Genomic DNA, 14,551 nt, shown 5'->3' on the forward strand with positions numbered 1-14,551 from the left:
TCTGTTGATACTTGGAATAGTACTTATAAAATGGAAATAGTTAAGACTTACTGAACCCAGATCGCATGATGTGAATTAAACATAGAAAAAATACTCATAATTCTGATTATTTTACAACAAGACATTTGATGGACCTTCCAGATAATCTTCACAAAAAATAGATTTTCTTGAAATTATCTTATGTGGCTTTTCTCCTATGGGGTCTGTGTTTTTGTATCGAGCCTGTTGTTACTGAAAGCCCATAGGCTTGACCTCCGCCAATGTTCAGAACTAATTTTAAGTACCCTTTCTTTATCAATGAAACTTTGATTTTCTTAAATGTTTACCACATTCTGCTTGTTGTTAATCTCAGAAATTTTGTTCACCTGTGAGAAATAGTTATACTTTGTTTTCAGTACCCCATGTCCACTTATCCTTTTTTGTGGCAATGAAACATGATTTTATTTTTGGAATTAGCAATTCTCTTCCATTTTCAGCCATGAACTTTTTGAAGATGACTTAAGCCTCAGGCTCCAGGATATAATTAGCATATTTCATCACCTTAGTAACAGCAATTGGTCCAGGGTTGGGCCTGAGCCCAAACCAAGACCATGAAAAGAGATTTGATTTTGAATTTTTGTTCCATTTTGGGAGAAAATTTCCTGTTGTACTGAACTAGTACTGTGATGGTGTGAGCATGAAGCCACCATGCAAAGTCTTAGAATGTAGCCAATCCAGAGAAAGTAGAATTGAGAGATGGATCCTGGTGATATCATCTGGTTCTTAAATGAGGCCAGTGGTGAAGTCAGGCCTTCTTATAGATTTTACAATTATGTAAGTCAATATCTTCTCTTCTTTGTTTAAGCTAGATTAATTGGGCTTTTAATTACTTAAAACAAAAAGATTCCTAATTGGTAAACTATTTAATTCTAAACTCACAGCCTTGTCTTCCAACTTGATTCTCTTTTAATATTCATTATTCTAGCAAATGCCATTATCATTCATCCAGTTGTGCTAGCTAGAAACCAGGGAGTCATCTTGACACCTTTCTCTTTCTCAAGCCCCATATCTAATTCACTAATGAGTTTTGGGTATTTTTCCATTTAAATATTGTCTCTACTACTCTTTGTTCAAGTTAGCCTTATCTTTGACTTAGGCTACTAAACAAATAAATAAAACAAACTCCTAAATATCTCATGCATCCTTAAATCAGCTCTCCATTCTTTATCCAGAGGGACTTTTTTCAAAGTATGAATCTGAACATATCACCCTCCTCCCATTCCAATCCTCTGATTAAAACTCTACTGTTACTGTTAGGGTAATGGAAACTTACATGAGAAGGTCTGGCTTTCACCCACCTGTTTAGTCTCATCCTATACCCCTACCCCAACCACTTGGGGACACTGTACATATTGATTCGTCTGCCTGATATTCTCTCCTCTTTTCAGTACTTAATTCTGATCTATTTGTGCAAATAAACCCCCTCAGGTCCCTTTGATTAAGTTCAATAATACTATTATAGCCTTTCATATCACTATGTGCTTATTTGAGGTCTGTCTCAAATTAGGGGTGATTCTTCTTTCTTGAGCACATTATTATTATTATTTAAAAATATATTTTTATTTATTTCAGGGAGGAAGGGAGAGAGAGAGAGAGAGAGAGAGAGAGAGAGAGATCAATGATGAGAGAGGATCATTGATTGGCTGTCTCCTGTACACTCCTGCTGGGGATCAAGCCTGTAACGGGCATGTGTCATGACCAGGAACTGAACTTGACCTCCTGGTTCATAGGTTGACCTGGTTCATAGGTCACCAACCAAGCTATTATTATTATTATTATTATTATTATTATTATTATTATTAACAAGAATGAGATGTTAAGACAGAAACCAGTAAAAAAATTTACATATCCTTTTTGTCAAGTATGAAAAGCTGTGTTCAAACTATACTTAAATAGTATCTGCACTGTCATTTGTCTGAAGGTGGTCCTGATCCAGAACAGGTGCTGATAGGACAGACATATGGTTGAATGGTGAGAGGAAGCAGTGAGGTGGGAGGAGGTGAAAAAGAGTTGATGTTGATCAGATAGACCAGGTGTCGTAGTTGTTGTGTATTTTTGTTTTGTTTGTTTGTTTTTTTAATATACCTGCAGAATGGGAAGAGGTTGATCTTATTAACCCTGGCTTGAAGCAAAAGCTTTGAATTTCTCTCTAATGTCCAAGTATGACACCATCATCCTAGAGTAGACTTACAGCTAATGGAATGTGTTGCTCATATCTCCCTTAAAGTGAGAACATGCTGCAAAGAGAGTAGTTAACTGAGAGCCTCCAGGTGCTGTACCTTTGGGATCCATTGATGTGTCCATGAGAAAGAGGCTATGGGCTCCCTGGGCTGCTCTAAGCCAGTAACTGAGCATGGCAGATATACTCGAGTTGAGCCATGCTTGCCCAACACAGGACTCTTCTAATGGGCAGACTTTGTTCCCGGGTGCTCCATTGGCCTGGTCAAGACTTTCTGAGATCTGCATGCAGTCTGGGGGGCTCTGTCTACCTACTCATCCTTCCTCTCTCCTTTCACAAGTGTCCAAGAGCATCATGGTCTGAATGCTTTTCCCATCCACTCCTGCTCCTTCTCCTTCATTCTTTATAGTTGTTACCTCCCAGTTAACCATTTGCTTCTTTAATTCTATCTGGTCATGTGCTTCTTAGAGGATCTGACTGAAATACACATTCAGTTGGGAGCTGCTTGTAGAAGAAAGGCGTGTGGAATGTTTTCCTCTCTCCTTTTGTCATATCTGGAGGGAAGAGAGTAGAAAAAGTGTTGGGGGAGCAGATCCTTTCTCAACCATCTGGATGTTGGTGATGGCTGTATACTTCTCAATTGATCATCACCATTTATTACATTCATTCCAAATCTGATGAGGGAGGCCAGTAGATCTAGATGGTGATGGACTTATCTCTGAGCAGCTGCCGAGGCAGTTGTGGTTTCCGTGAAGTTTTTGGCTGCATTTTCTATCTGACAGCCATCTTACCAACAACTCTGAGAACACGGTCCATTTGGCAAAAGCCTTTACTTCCATTCCTATCCATCTTTTGATGTCCCTGTGTTCCTGATCCTGAGATTGATGGATATGGTTTTGATCTGATTATTCATGCCTTTCAGGAAACATGGTGTGTGTGTGGGCGGTGTGTGTGTGTGTGTGGGGGGGGGGGGGGTGGGGAGTAGTGTTGGGGCCTGAACCTTGCTCCCTTCTGCCTGACTTTGTCAATACTCATTCCTCCCTCCCAAAATTCCTTTCGCAAAGTTTTGGTAGCAAACCCTGAGTGAGGCTCAGCAGTTAAGCACTTGGCAAGCACGGTGAGTCTCCTCCTCTTGCAGTTCAACTATAATACAACTATCAGCCTCATGGAGCCCCAAGCCAGGAATGAGGAGTGGGGAATTCACGCAACAAACTCTAACATCCAGGAACTTGAATGTCACCAAAAAAGAACTTTTCCTATTCTTCAGCTCATTTTCATTTCTATCTCTCTTGCCCTAGCAAAGGTTTGCTCAGACTTTCCTTTTGGGCTCACATGGTAAATTCTTCTTTGAGCTTAATCTCTTAATCTAGGACATTTTGGAGTGGGGATAGGAAGAGCCAGGAGAGGAAAGTAAAATTGTTGTCTTAAGTGGCTGATGCAGGTTAAATGTATGTCTTGCAAATTACATACAGTGCCAACCTTAGTTGAGTTATGAGGATTAAATAAGATAATACATGTATAGTGTTTAGAATAGTATCTACACAGAATAAATAATCAGTAATATTGCTTTTCATTGATAAAAAATTTAGCTGAAAATAGAAAATAATTTAATCACCCTAGCCAGTTTGGCTCAGTGGATAGAGCATCAGCCCACGGACTGAAGGGTCCCAGGTTTGATTCTAGTCAAGGGCACCTTGGGGTTAGCAAATCACAGCCTACCACCTGCCTTTGTAGTAAAGTTTCATTAGAAGACACCCATTGTGATTCATTTATGTATTACCCATAGCTGCTAGTAGTTGTGATACCGACCATATGGCTTTCAAGTTGAAAATATTTCCTATCGGGGCAGTAATCTTGCTGAAATAAGCCACTCTTTTAACTTTTTTCATTTTGTACCACTCCTCAGAGAGCCTCTCTAGTTGTTAGATGGGATGCTTTCCAATTCATGAATCACTTAATAAAGCCAATTGGATCTTAACAAACAAAAACAAAGAAGTAAACAAATAAAATATTTCCTATCTGGCCCTTTACTGAAAAAAACTTGTCTACTTCTGTTCTTCAGTGTAATTATTTCTGCACAAGAATGTCCCCAACCAAAACACACAGGTGAGCTTCTCAGACCTTCTGTTAGAGACTGATCTCTGGCCACTTCTGCACAGAAGGAATGGGGGCATACTTTTATTTTCTAGATTATTCTAATTGGTTATAGGAGCAGGGAGAATGAGCAACAACCAGTGCTACTGCTGGAGAATCTACCACCTCCTATCCCTTGGCCCCGTTACAAATTTATTTTTAAATATGTGGGCTTTAGGACCCAGTTTCCATCTTCTTTTGGAGGATGTGTAAATTTTTTTTACTGGTTTCTGTCTTACATCTCATTCTTGTTAATAATAATAATAATAATAATAATAATAATAACAACAACAACAGTATTATATTGATGTGATACTATCAATTTGACTGGAAAGGAAGAGAAGGATGGTCAGATTTTTTCTTTCATCTATTTTTTGCTTCCATTTGGCAGCTTTTCCTCTCAGCTTTGGGATTCAGCACTTTCTATGCTCTTTTAATATTAATACTCAACACAGCAGGGGGCAGCTTTTGAAGTCTGCCTGAAATTTTGCAATTGCTACTGCTCAGATTTGCTTCAGAGTTTCTTTACTGGTTGATTATGACAGACTTTCTCACTGTCTCCTTCACAGGTATTATCTTCAACTTCATATTTTCCTTTTGTCTCTCTCACCAGTGTTTTGCAAATTTTTAAAAATCTCTATTTTCCAGTTCACTAAATCTCTCCATTGCAGAATCTAATCTGTTGCTTTTGAATTTCTTTCTTTATTTCATGAATTTTTATTTGATTCTGTTGTATTTCTAGGTGGCAAATTCTAAGCCTATTGTGTCTTTTTAATATTTTCAATATGCTATTTTTGAAGCATATTAAACATACTTATTTAATACTTTGGGTCTGATTATCCCAATATCTATTCTTTGTTGTCTTATTCTGCTATTTGTTCTGTCTGCCAGCTTTTATTCATCGTGTTTTGTTTCCTTCTCAGTTTTATCATTTTTATTTTAAACCTCCTATCTTAGAAAATTATCTCCAAGAATTTTCTTTGATTCTGTGAGTAAAATTAATTCATCTAGAGCAAATTTGATTTTTCTGCCAGGTTTCTGGGAGTACTCAAATTACCCTTGGTCTAGGTTTTTTAAATACATGGGTATTATGGTTTTTGGCTCTCAAATCATGAGAATGCAGATTTGTATGAGGACTTCTCTTTGGAGACATTTATTTTTCTTCTGTTCTTCATATTTTTCCCTTTCACGCAAAGCTAAGGTTGAGAGTGTCTCTATATGTAGAGGTAGTTTCTAGTTCAACCAGTGAGGGTATTGCCCTTTAGTGGTCCTAACTTCCCAAAGAGGTCTTTGATCCAACCTCCCACTCTGCTTAGGCTCCTGTTTACTGTCAGGAGCCCCTTTAAATTCAGATTTTAGGCCCAGCCAGCATGACTCAGTGGTTGAGCATCAAGCTGTGAACCAGAAGGTTATGGTTCGATTCCCAGTCAGGGCACATGCCCGGGTTGTGGGATGGATCCCCCGTAGAAGACGTGCATGCAGGAGGCAGCCGATCAATGGGTCTCTCTCATCATTGATGTTTCTATCTCTCTCTCCCTCTCCCTTCCTCACTGAGATCAATAAAAATATATTTAATTCAGATTTTAAGCACCAGGAACAGTAAGTGCTTCCAAGGAAAATGTGGGCTCTGGCACTAACTTAAATTTTTGTGCATTGTGGGAGTCCTCTGAACAATTCTGTTCCTTCCACCAGCTGTTATATATCCAAAATTTTGTTACATTAAAATTTTTTTTAGCATTTTCTGTTGTGCTGTCTGGAAGGGATTTCACCTCTCAGGTTTATATAGACATATTGCCAGAAATGCTCATTTATTTAAAAAGACTCTTTTTTATCTAATTTCGTATGTTTATCTTTCACCCTTCTTCCCCTACAACATCTCTGAATTTTTCCTTCAATCATCATGTTTTCTATTCTCATTCTCTTTCAAATCCTCTACACCTTATACTCAGACTATTGCAAGGACCTCCAATATAGACCCCCCCCCCCACACACACACATCACTTTCAAGTTTATCCTGCATGTTATAGCCAGAAATCTACCTAGATAGACAAAATGCAAAATAGTTAGCAGCAGCATTTTGTTCCAGCACCTTGGAAAACAGCTCAGAATAAATCATCAACAATCCAAGAAAAGGAGATTACGTTGTTGGAGGAAACCTATAAGTAAGTGTGTGTGTGTGTGTGTGTATGTGTGTGTGTGTGTGTGTGTGTGTGTGTGTGTGTGTGTATGTGTGTGACAATCAGATAAGTCAAGAGGCTGCCTCTAGGATCAGAGAGAAAGGAGAGATCAAAGCTGACTGGATAAAGGAGTGGGATTCTCAATGGCTTTACAAAAAAAGATGGTTTCTCAGTCAAGTCTTGAAGTAGTTGTTATCCAGATGAAAAGAGGCAAGAGAAGGTATTATAGGAGCAGAAACAGTATGTGCAAAGACACCACTGCTTATGGTTTATTTGGAGACAGGAAAGTTGAATAAGGTGTGGAATAGAGGACACTCCAATGGTAGAAGATGTAGTTGCAATTTGGATGTCTGTTCTGCAGAAATATATAACAAGGATAACACTTCTCTAGTTCTTTCCTATATTTCGTCATAGTTCACCATCCCAGCAGATTGATAGAGAGGTAGTCATTTAACATTAAAGAAAGTTAAATTGTCTTTACTGTATCTTTCCAAATGGGTTTTGAGTTTCTCCTTGAATGCCTTTAGTAATAGACATCATGAAGCAATTGTTAAGTCTGGGTTCAGAGTCAAATTGTCTGGGTTGAAATACTAGCTCACTGCTATAGTAGACCAAACCAGACCTGCTGCTCTAAAGACTCAAATGGGCACACTGCTCAAGCAAGAACCAACATATGGAAACAATTACATTTGGTAACAGTGGCCCAACCAGAAATTATGAATCTGGAGCCTCCATACAAGGGCCTAAACAATGTGATTCCTTCCCAGCCTAAAAAGAAATAAAGGGCAAGTACAGTTTTGCAGATTCTTCCAAAGGGGAGGATCTGCACAACACATGATGTGCTGAAACTCCTCTCCTTAAATAACATCTATATATATATATATATATACATACATATATACATATATATCCCATTGATTTCAGAGAGGAAGGTAGAGGGAGAGAGAGATAGAAACATCAATGATGAGAGAATCATTGAGTGGCTGCCTCCTGCAAGTCCCACACGGGGGATCGAGCCTGCAAACTGGGAATGTGCCCTGACTGGGAATTGAATCATGACCTCCTGGTTCACAGGTCGATGCTCAACCACTGAGCCAGGCCAGCTGGGTGAAACTACTCTACTTTTGGTGTGCTTCCTGGAAAGATTGCACTAGAGAGATTTATTTCCTTCCCATCTTGTTCTTAGGTGTATTTTTTGCATTGCTTACTAGTTGAAGCAATAGTAAAACAACAAGAAAGTTAACCTTAGCTCACTTAGTGTAATCAGTCTCGTTAATATGAACTCAGACCAGCCTTTGCATGGCTTAATCACTTACAAATTATGATTAGCTTATTTGTAAAATGGGACTGATTTGAGGATTAAATGAGATAATGGTTGCAAAGTGCCTGGATCATAGAGAGTATGAACTAAGGCTGATATTATTATTAAGTCACTATTTCACATGGTTACCCATTCCATTTGCACCTGTTCTTTTTTATCCAGAATCAGATAGCCATATCTATCTCTACATCTTGGTTATGGTTCATTTTGTAGAATGAATCAAATTCATCCTTCACAGCTATTCTATTTTCACGTTACATCATTCAATTTATATATCCAAAATCCGCTCCCTCAGTCTTCCACATTTTAGTCCCTGGCCCTCTAAATACATTTTTTTATTGTCACAAATGGGAGATACTACTAGCATCTAGTGGATAGAGGCCACAGATACTGCTAAACATCATACAATACACAGATTCCTAAAACAAAGAATTATTAGGTCCAAAATGTGCTGAGATTGAGAAACCCTCATTTAGAATTTAGCTTTATTGATTTATGATCAGTTAAGAGAAGGTCTAAAAGTGTACCAAAGCAAGCTGATTGTCTTTTCTCTGTTTTTTTTTCTGTTAATGGACCCAGCTTTTAAATAAAAGAGCACTTGAGCTGAAAAAAACAACAACAACCCCATGCACAAATAAAACCTTATAGCCCATCTCCTTTTAGTACCAGAGTTCCTTCTACTTATATTGACAGCTGTTAGCCAAGTACCAGCCACCCTCCTCCTCAGCTGGGATAAAGTTGTACTCATTACATATTCATACTTGCAATGTCATTCTTCACTGAAGAAATTCAGGGCACATCATTAATTAAAGCAATGAATTCCCCAGAAACAACACTAATTAAACCTCAAAATCAAAACAGCATAAAAAGCAGACCTCATTTTTCCATCCTGTCTGAGCAACTGAGAAAAAATCATATGGCTTTATTAGGCCAAGTGGGGGGTATGGTAGGATTTATCAAAAAGGCAGACCAGCCACCTTCATTTATTCTTTCTTCTTCTTCTTTCTTGCTGCTGGTTCCAAAAATAAACCATAAGCAAAGCTGCCAAGAAGCAAATAGCTGGTTGATAATGGTAGTGCTGTCACCTATATGGCATGTCTTATCCTCTGTGAAGAAGTGGTGGGATTCCAGAGCAGCAGGAGGGTTAGAGTTTAAGGAAGCAGAGATCCACTCTGCTGACCTAGACAACCTTGGTCCTCTGCTTTTCTACTCCATACTTGATACTTGGGCATAGTTTAACTCCCACATATTTGCTGATTACTTCCATGTCTATATTTTTTTCATTATAGGAACTGTGCTGAATGCTTTGCATGCCTTACCTTTTTTTAACCCTTCAATAACCCAATGTATTCATATCTGCATTTTCTAGATTATGAAATGAATGTTTTAGAGAAGTAATTTGTCCAAGATGATATGTATAGTTAGTGCAAAAGCTCCAATTCAAGTCTTTTATCCCCTGTTCATTCTCAATCACACTGATTCAGGTTCCCATTGTTTCTCATCTGAATTATTGACCCAGTTTCCTAACTAGACTCCCTGGTCTTGCTTCCTTTCATGCCATCCTACACTCTGCAACCAAAATAATCTTTCTAAAATGCAGACCTAGTAACTCCCTTAGTTAGTCTAACTAAATGGTTCGTGGTTCCTTGAATTCATCAGGCTTCATGTCCTTATCATGTTGTTTCACTAACTGACATTTATTTTCCTTACAAATTAGCTGAAAGGGTTAGCCATATTGACTAGAAAGGTAGCCATACCTTTCTTAAAATGCAGACTATGTTACTTGCCTTAATAACATCTGTAAAAAAAGAGAGAAAAGTTAAACTTTTTGAATAATCCAAGCATGTTTGTGAAATAATTTTCCATCCACAACACTGAAATACTGTTTTTACTTTTATCAATTCTTCCATGAAAGGGATTTCCTTAGACCTTACCCCTTTAGCATTGGACTGTAATGAAGTTTATAGCTTTTCCACTTACCTTGTCTCTAAAATGTTAAACTTTTAATTTTTTAGTGTTCTGAAGGCACCTCAAGTCATATTTCATTCACCTTCTTTACCCTGAAAAATTAAATACATCTTCAGAGTACATGTATCTGTGGGTGTACCAATTGGTACCTCTCTCTTGTCTTCTCATTTGGTGGTATAAGTCCACTAACCTTTTTACCTATTTAGTTCAATCCTTTAGGAGGTGCTGCACTCAGGAAAGTCCAGTCCTTTTGAATCTGTCTTACTTGCCTCTCTTGAAGGACATAAATGAGACTGGAGAATATATCTCATAGCAACTCATAAAATCCCTGGCTGCTTTCTATAGTGCCAATAACTTGCCTCTAGTCTATGCCATTCCATCCCTACACTCCCTTCTAAAATCCTCCCTCAATTCTTTTTGCTCCCTGATTTCCTCTCCACCCACCTATCAGTTTGCAGCTCTCTCCAGATAATAAACCAAGCAGCTGTTGTACTTTCTTTACCTCCCACCTTCTGGGGGCTCCATAAATGAACTCAAAGTACTGGCCTGGCAATATTGTGAGAGCAGGAGGAGAGGGGACAAAGTGGGCAAAACCAGGTCACTTAATACGCTAATAATTTAGTCCATCACAATTACAGTATTTTGCTTCTACTTGGTAATTATGATTTTGGTAATGTGAGGAGCCTCAGACATCAGATAGCCCACTTTTCTAATATATATAGATGAGGAGACAACAGCTGCTCAAATAGGTGTAGCTTGCCCATGGTTACACCACTGGTCAATGTAACAGATAAGCCAGATCTTCTGACTTGGAAGTCAGGATAGTTTCTAGTATTCTATGCTGTTTCAACTCTTCACTTAGTGCTATGTGCAGTGCCTTTTGCAAAATGTGTGCTGGGTGAATGTGGGAGCAAACAAAAACGATACAATTTAATGATTGCAGTTAAAGTAGGATCCTTCTCTCCAATGCACCAGGACAGAGGAACCAGGTAGATAAGCAAAATCAGGTCTGTCTGCTAGTCTGTTTAGGCTGTTGTAGTTATGATATTTCATTATGGATTACCTGGGGGTTCTACCATTGTATTTTAATAATATAATGAACCTTTAAAATGAAGGTAAACACATCCCACCTTACCCCAAATGGCCTTTTTAGTTTTCATTGGGTGTGCTTTAATGTAATAAAAATAGTAACAAAAATACTAATAGTACCATTACTGATTGCATAATATATGCCAGGCCTCCCATTAAATACGTATATTCTCCCATTTAAGTTAATTTTCAAAATGACTCCATGAAATGTGAATATATGTATCTACAGATTGGGGAACTGAGGCTCAGAGAAATAAGATAAGTTATGTCACTCAGTAAATAGCAGAGCCACGGTTTAAACCCAAGCCATCTGGCCTCCAATATTCTTCTCTTTTACTCCCTGCCATACAGGCAGAAGATGACTCTACTTCCCTCATTTGCCTTGTCCTAGTATAGTTCATTCTTTCATTCAAGGAGCTTTTATTTGTGAGCACTGGGACAGGTGATAGGAACACAAAGTTGAACAAAATACTTTTCTGCTTTAAATGAGACTATGCAAGTCAGCAATTGAAGTGCAGCATAAGAAAGTGCGTTCCTAGAGGTACAGATGTGATACTCAGGGCACCAGGGGGACATCAAAACCAGAGGGAACAGGGATGGCCAGGTAACACTTGCAGGGGGGTGGGGGGAGGGCTTTGGGATGAATATTTAAGGAGAAATATGTGTGAATTAGGGAAACAGTGTGTGTGAGGACATGGAACATGGTGAACTTAAGGAGTGGTGAGTAATTCAGACTGGAGGGAGGGAGCCAAGTGGGGCTCAGCAGAGAGAGACGGAGAGGCAATCCGGGTTGGTCCTGCACAGCTGTTTGAACCATGTTGAGTGGTTTGGAATTGATCCTGAGTATGATGAGAAGCCACAGCCAAACTTTTATCAGAGAAATGAAGTAGTCAGAGATGGTGTAGGGAGTGGACTTGTAATCAGGTGGGGTTGTGGAAGATAGAATGGCGGGATAAAGTGTTAGGTGGGGATGGGAGGCGGGACTGGGCCACTATAGGAGATACTGCTGTAATCCAGGTTAAGAGGGAGGAGAGTAGCCCTAACCGGTTTGGCTCAGTGGATAGAGCGTCGGCCTGCGGACTCAGGGGTCCCAGGTTTGAATCCGGTCAAGAGCATGTACCTTGGTTGCGGGCACATCCCCAGTGGGGGTGTGCAGGAGGCAGCTGATTGATGTTTCTCTCTCATCGATGTTTCTAGCTCTCTATCCCTCTCCCTTCCTCACTGTAAAAAATCAATAAGATATTTTTTTAAAAAAGAAGAAAAAAAAAAGAGGGAGGAGAGTGGAATTGAGGCCCATGGAAGGAAAAATAAAAAGGAGAAAATGGGTTTCCAAAATCTGAAACAGCTTCTTTTGGCTGCCATGGAGACTGACCAGGTGTCCAAAGTTGCTTGCTTCACTGCCATTTGACTCTGCCCCTTGCTCAGGGAGACTTCCCGGCATGTGCTGTCTATTGAAAAAGAAGAAACAAGCCCAGATGTGAAATGAACCACAAAAAACTACGACCAAAAAAGAATCAACCAAAGGACCCGAAGGAGGTCAATCTTTCTTTTTACCCTAAGCCTTGTGTCTCTGTTCCCTCTGCCTCCTCACTCTTACCTGCCTCCATGACTTTAACAGACGGTGCCCCCTGGTTAAAGATCTCAGGAGGGCAAGAAGCTGAAAAGACAGCCCAGCTTAACTCCAGAATATGGGCATTGCAAAGCTTGGCCTTTGAAAAAGAGCTGCTTCTTGATCCAAACACACTGCGTGGGGGGGAGGGTTGAATTAGGGGAAGCTCAGCTTTTGCTGCCATAATGTTCCTTGAACAAGCCTAAGTACTGCTTGAGAAGAGTATCTGTGTTTTTCTACTGATATATGGCTATTAGTCTGGACCCAGGCCCGTGAAGTTGCTGGATGCTAATGACCTTTTATTTAGAAAACATCTAAAATAAGGTTCTCAAATTATGCAATCCCCATTGCCAAAAAGCTTTCTGTGGCCTTTTGAGCAAAATGAAGAAAAATGGCACATAAATTCACATTCATTTTTCAATGTAAATCGCCATTTTATTAAGAATGGAATCTACAACAAGGCAATCATAATTTAAATTAATGAACCCTCAAGTAATGCTTGATGTTGCCAATTATTTTTTCATATAATATGAAATCTCTGGGTTCATAAATAACATTCTTTCCCTATTCAGGAAAAACCATGCTCAGCAATGTGTTATTCATGACTTAATTATTCTATAGATGCTTCATTCATATGCATGCAGATATATCTGGCAGCATTGCATTTTAATGAAGATGCTGAAAGGCAGCAGGCTATAATTTCTAACAGAGAATTCTGTCAGGATTGAACAATAGCAGTGCCTGGAGAGGACTGGGAAATAGCATAGCCCAGAAAGAAAATTAAAAATCCATTTAAATATTTTAATTATAATCTTCATTAGTGAAATTTTGAAATCCTTTTGCACATTCAGAGCTTCTATAGTTTGAGAGCTATTTTTGTTGGAGGAGAATAATTTTGAGGAAGAAAAATATTTTCAAGATTCCATGGATTGAGGTACAATCTCTTCCTTGGGAGCACAGGACTAGGTCTTTGCCCCTATCCCCTGTACCTCCTTATCCTGACTTATTTTTATTGAAGTACTGGGGTCAAAATAGCCAATTAGGTCAACCTTGCAAGGGACAATGAGACGAAAAAGGGGGGGGGATTATTTCAGGGTTTTTTTGTGTGCTGAATACACATATATGAGGTGTAGGATTTTAGCACTAGTTGGATGCCCCTCAAATTCCCATCCTTTGACCCTTCATAAAGCTCAGTTTGACTAAAACCAATTAAGACTTACTTGAACTATGAGGATTGCCAGAGTTTTTTGTTGTTGTTGCTGTTGTTATTGTTTTTTAATCCTCACCCAAGGATATTTTTTCCATTGATTTTTAGAGAGAGAGTGGAAGGGAGGGAGAGGAGGGAGAGAGAGAGAGAGAGAGAGAGAGAGAGAGAGAGAGAGAATTCTATTTTCCCATTGATTTTTAGAGAGAGTGGAGGGGAGGGGAGAGAGAAAAGCACTGCTGTAAGAGACACATCCATTGATTGCCTCCCACATGCGCCCTGGCACATACCTGCAGGTAGGTGCCCATGACTGGGAATTGAACCCCCAACTCTTCAGTTTGTGGGCTGACGCTTTAACCAGTGAGTCACACTGGCCAGGGTAAGAATTGCCACAGTTTTGTTATGGTTTCTCTCTCCTTTTCCTAGAGAGGAATAAATATCAGAGAAAATGATAGCATTGTTAAAAGCACAGGAAATAGCTAAGTAAATTGTGAAACAGGTCATAATTCTACTTGTTCTATTATAGAATAAACGCAAAATAGAAACCTATCACTACCATGTTCAGGTATTGTAGGAGAGCTATGAATATGCAAGTGGCAGGATATTTGGGGCATTTAGGAAGGTGTGGCATTTTCTGGAAGGGTGATGAGTAAGAGGAGCAGCTATCTATGCAATACCTGGGTTTCCTCCCACTCCTTTGAAACTGCTCTTGTTTGGGTCACTAGTGTTCTTTGTGTGGTCAAATCCAGTGCACCCTTTGCTGTCTTCCTTTGACTTTACTTCTCTCCATCTAATTCAACACGAATGACAGCTTCCTTTCTTCAAATATGCT

This window comes from Myotis lucifugus, unplaced genomic scaffold (genome assembly GCF_000147115.1).
Source record: "Myotis lucifugus unplaced genomic scaffold, Myoluc2.0 scaffold_265, whole genome shotgun sequence".
NCBI classification, from domain to species: Eukaryota; Metazoa; Chordata; class Mammalia; order Chiroptera; family Vespertilionidae; genus Myotis; species Myotis lucifugus.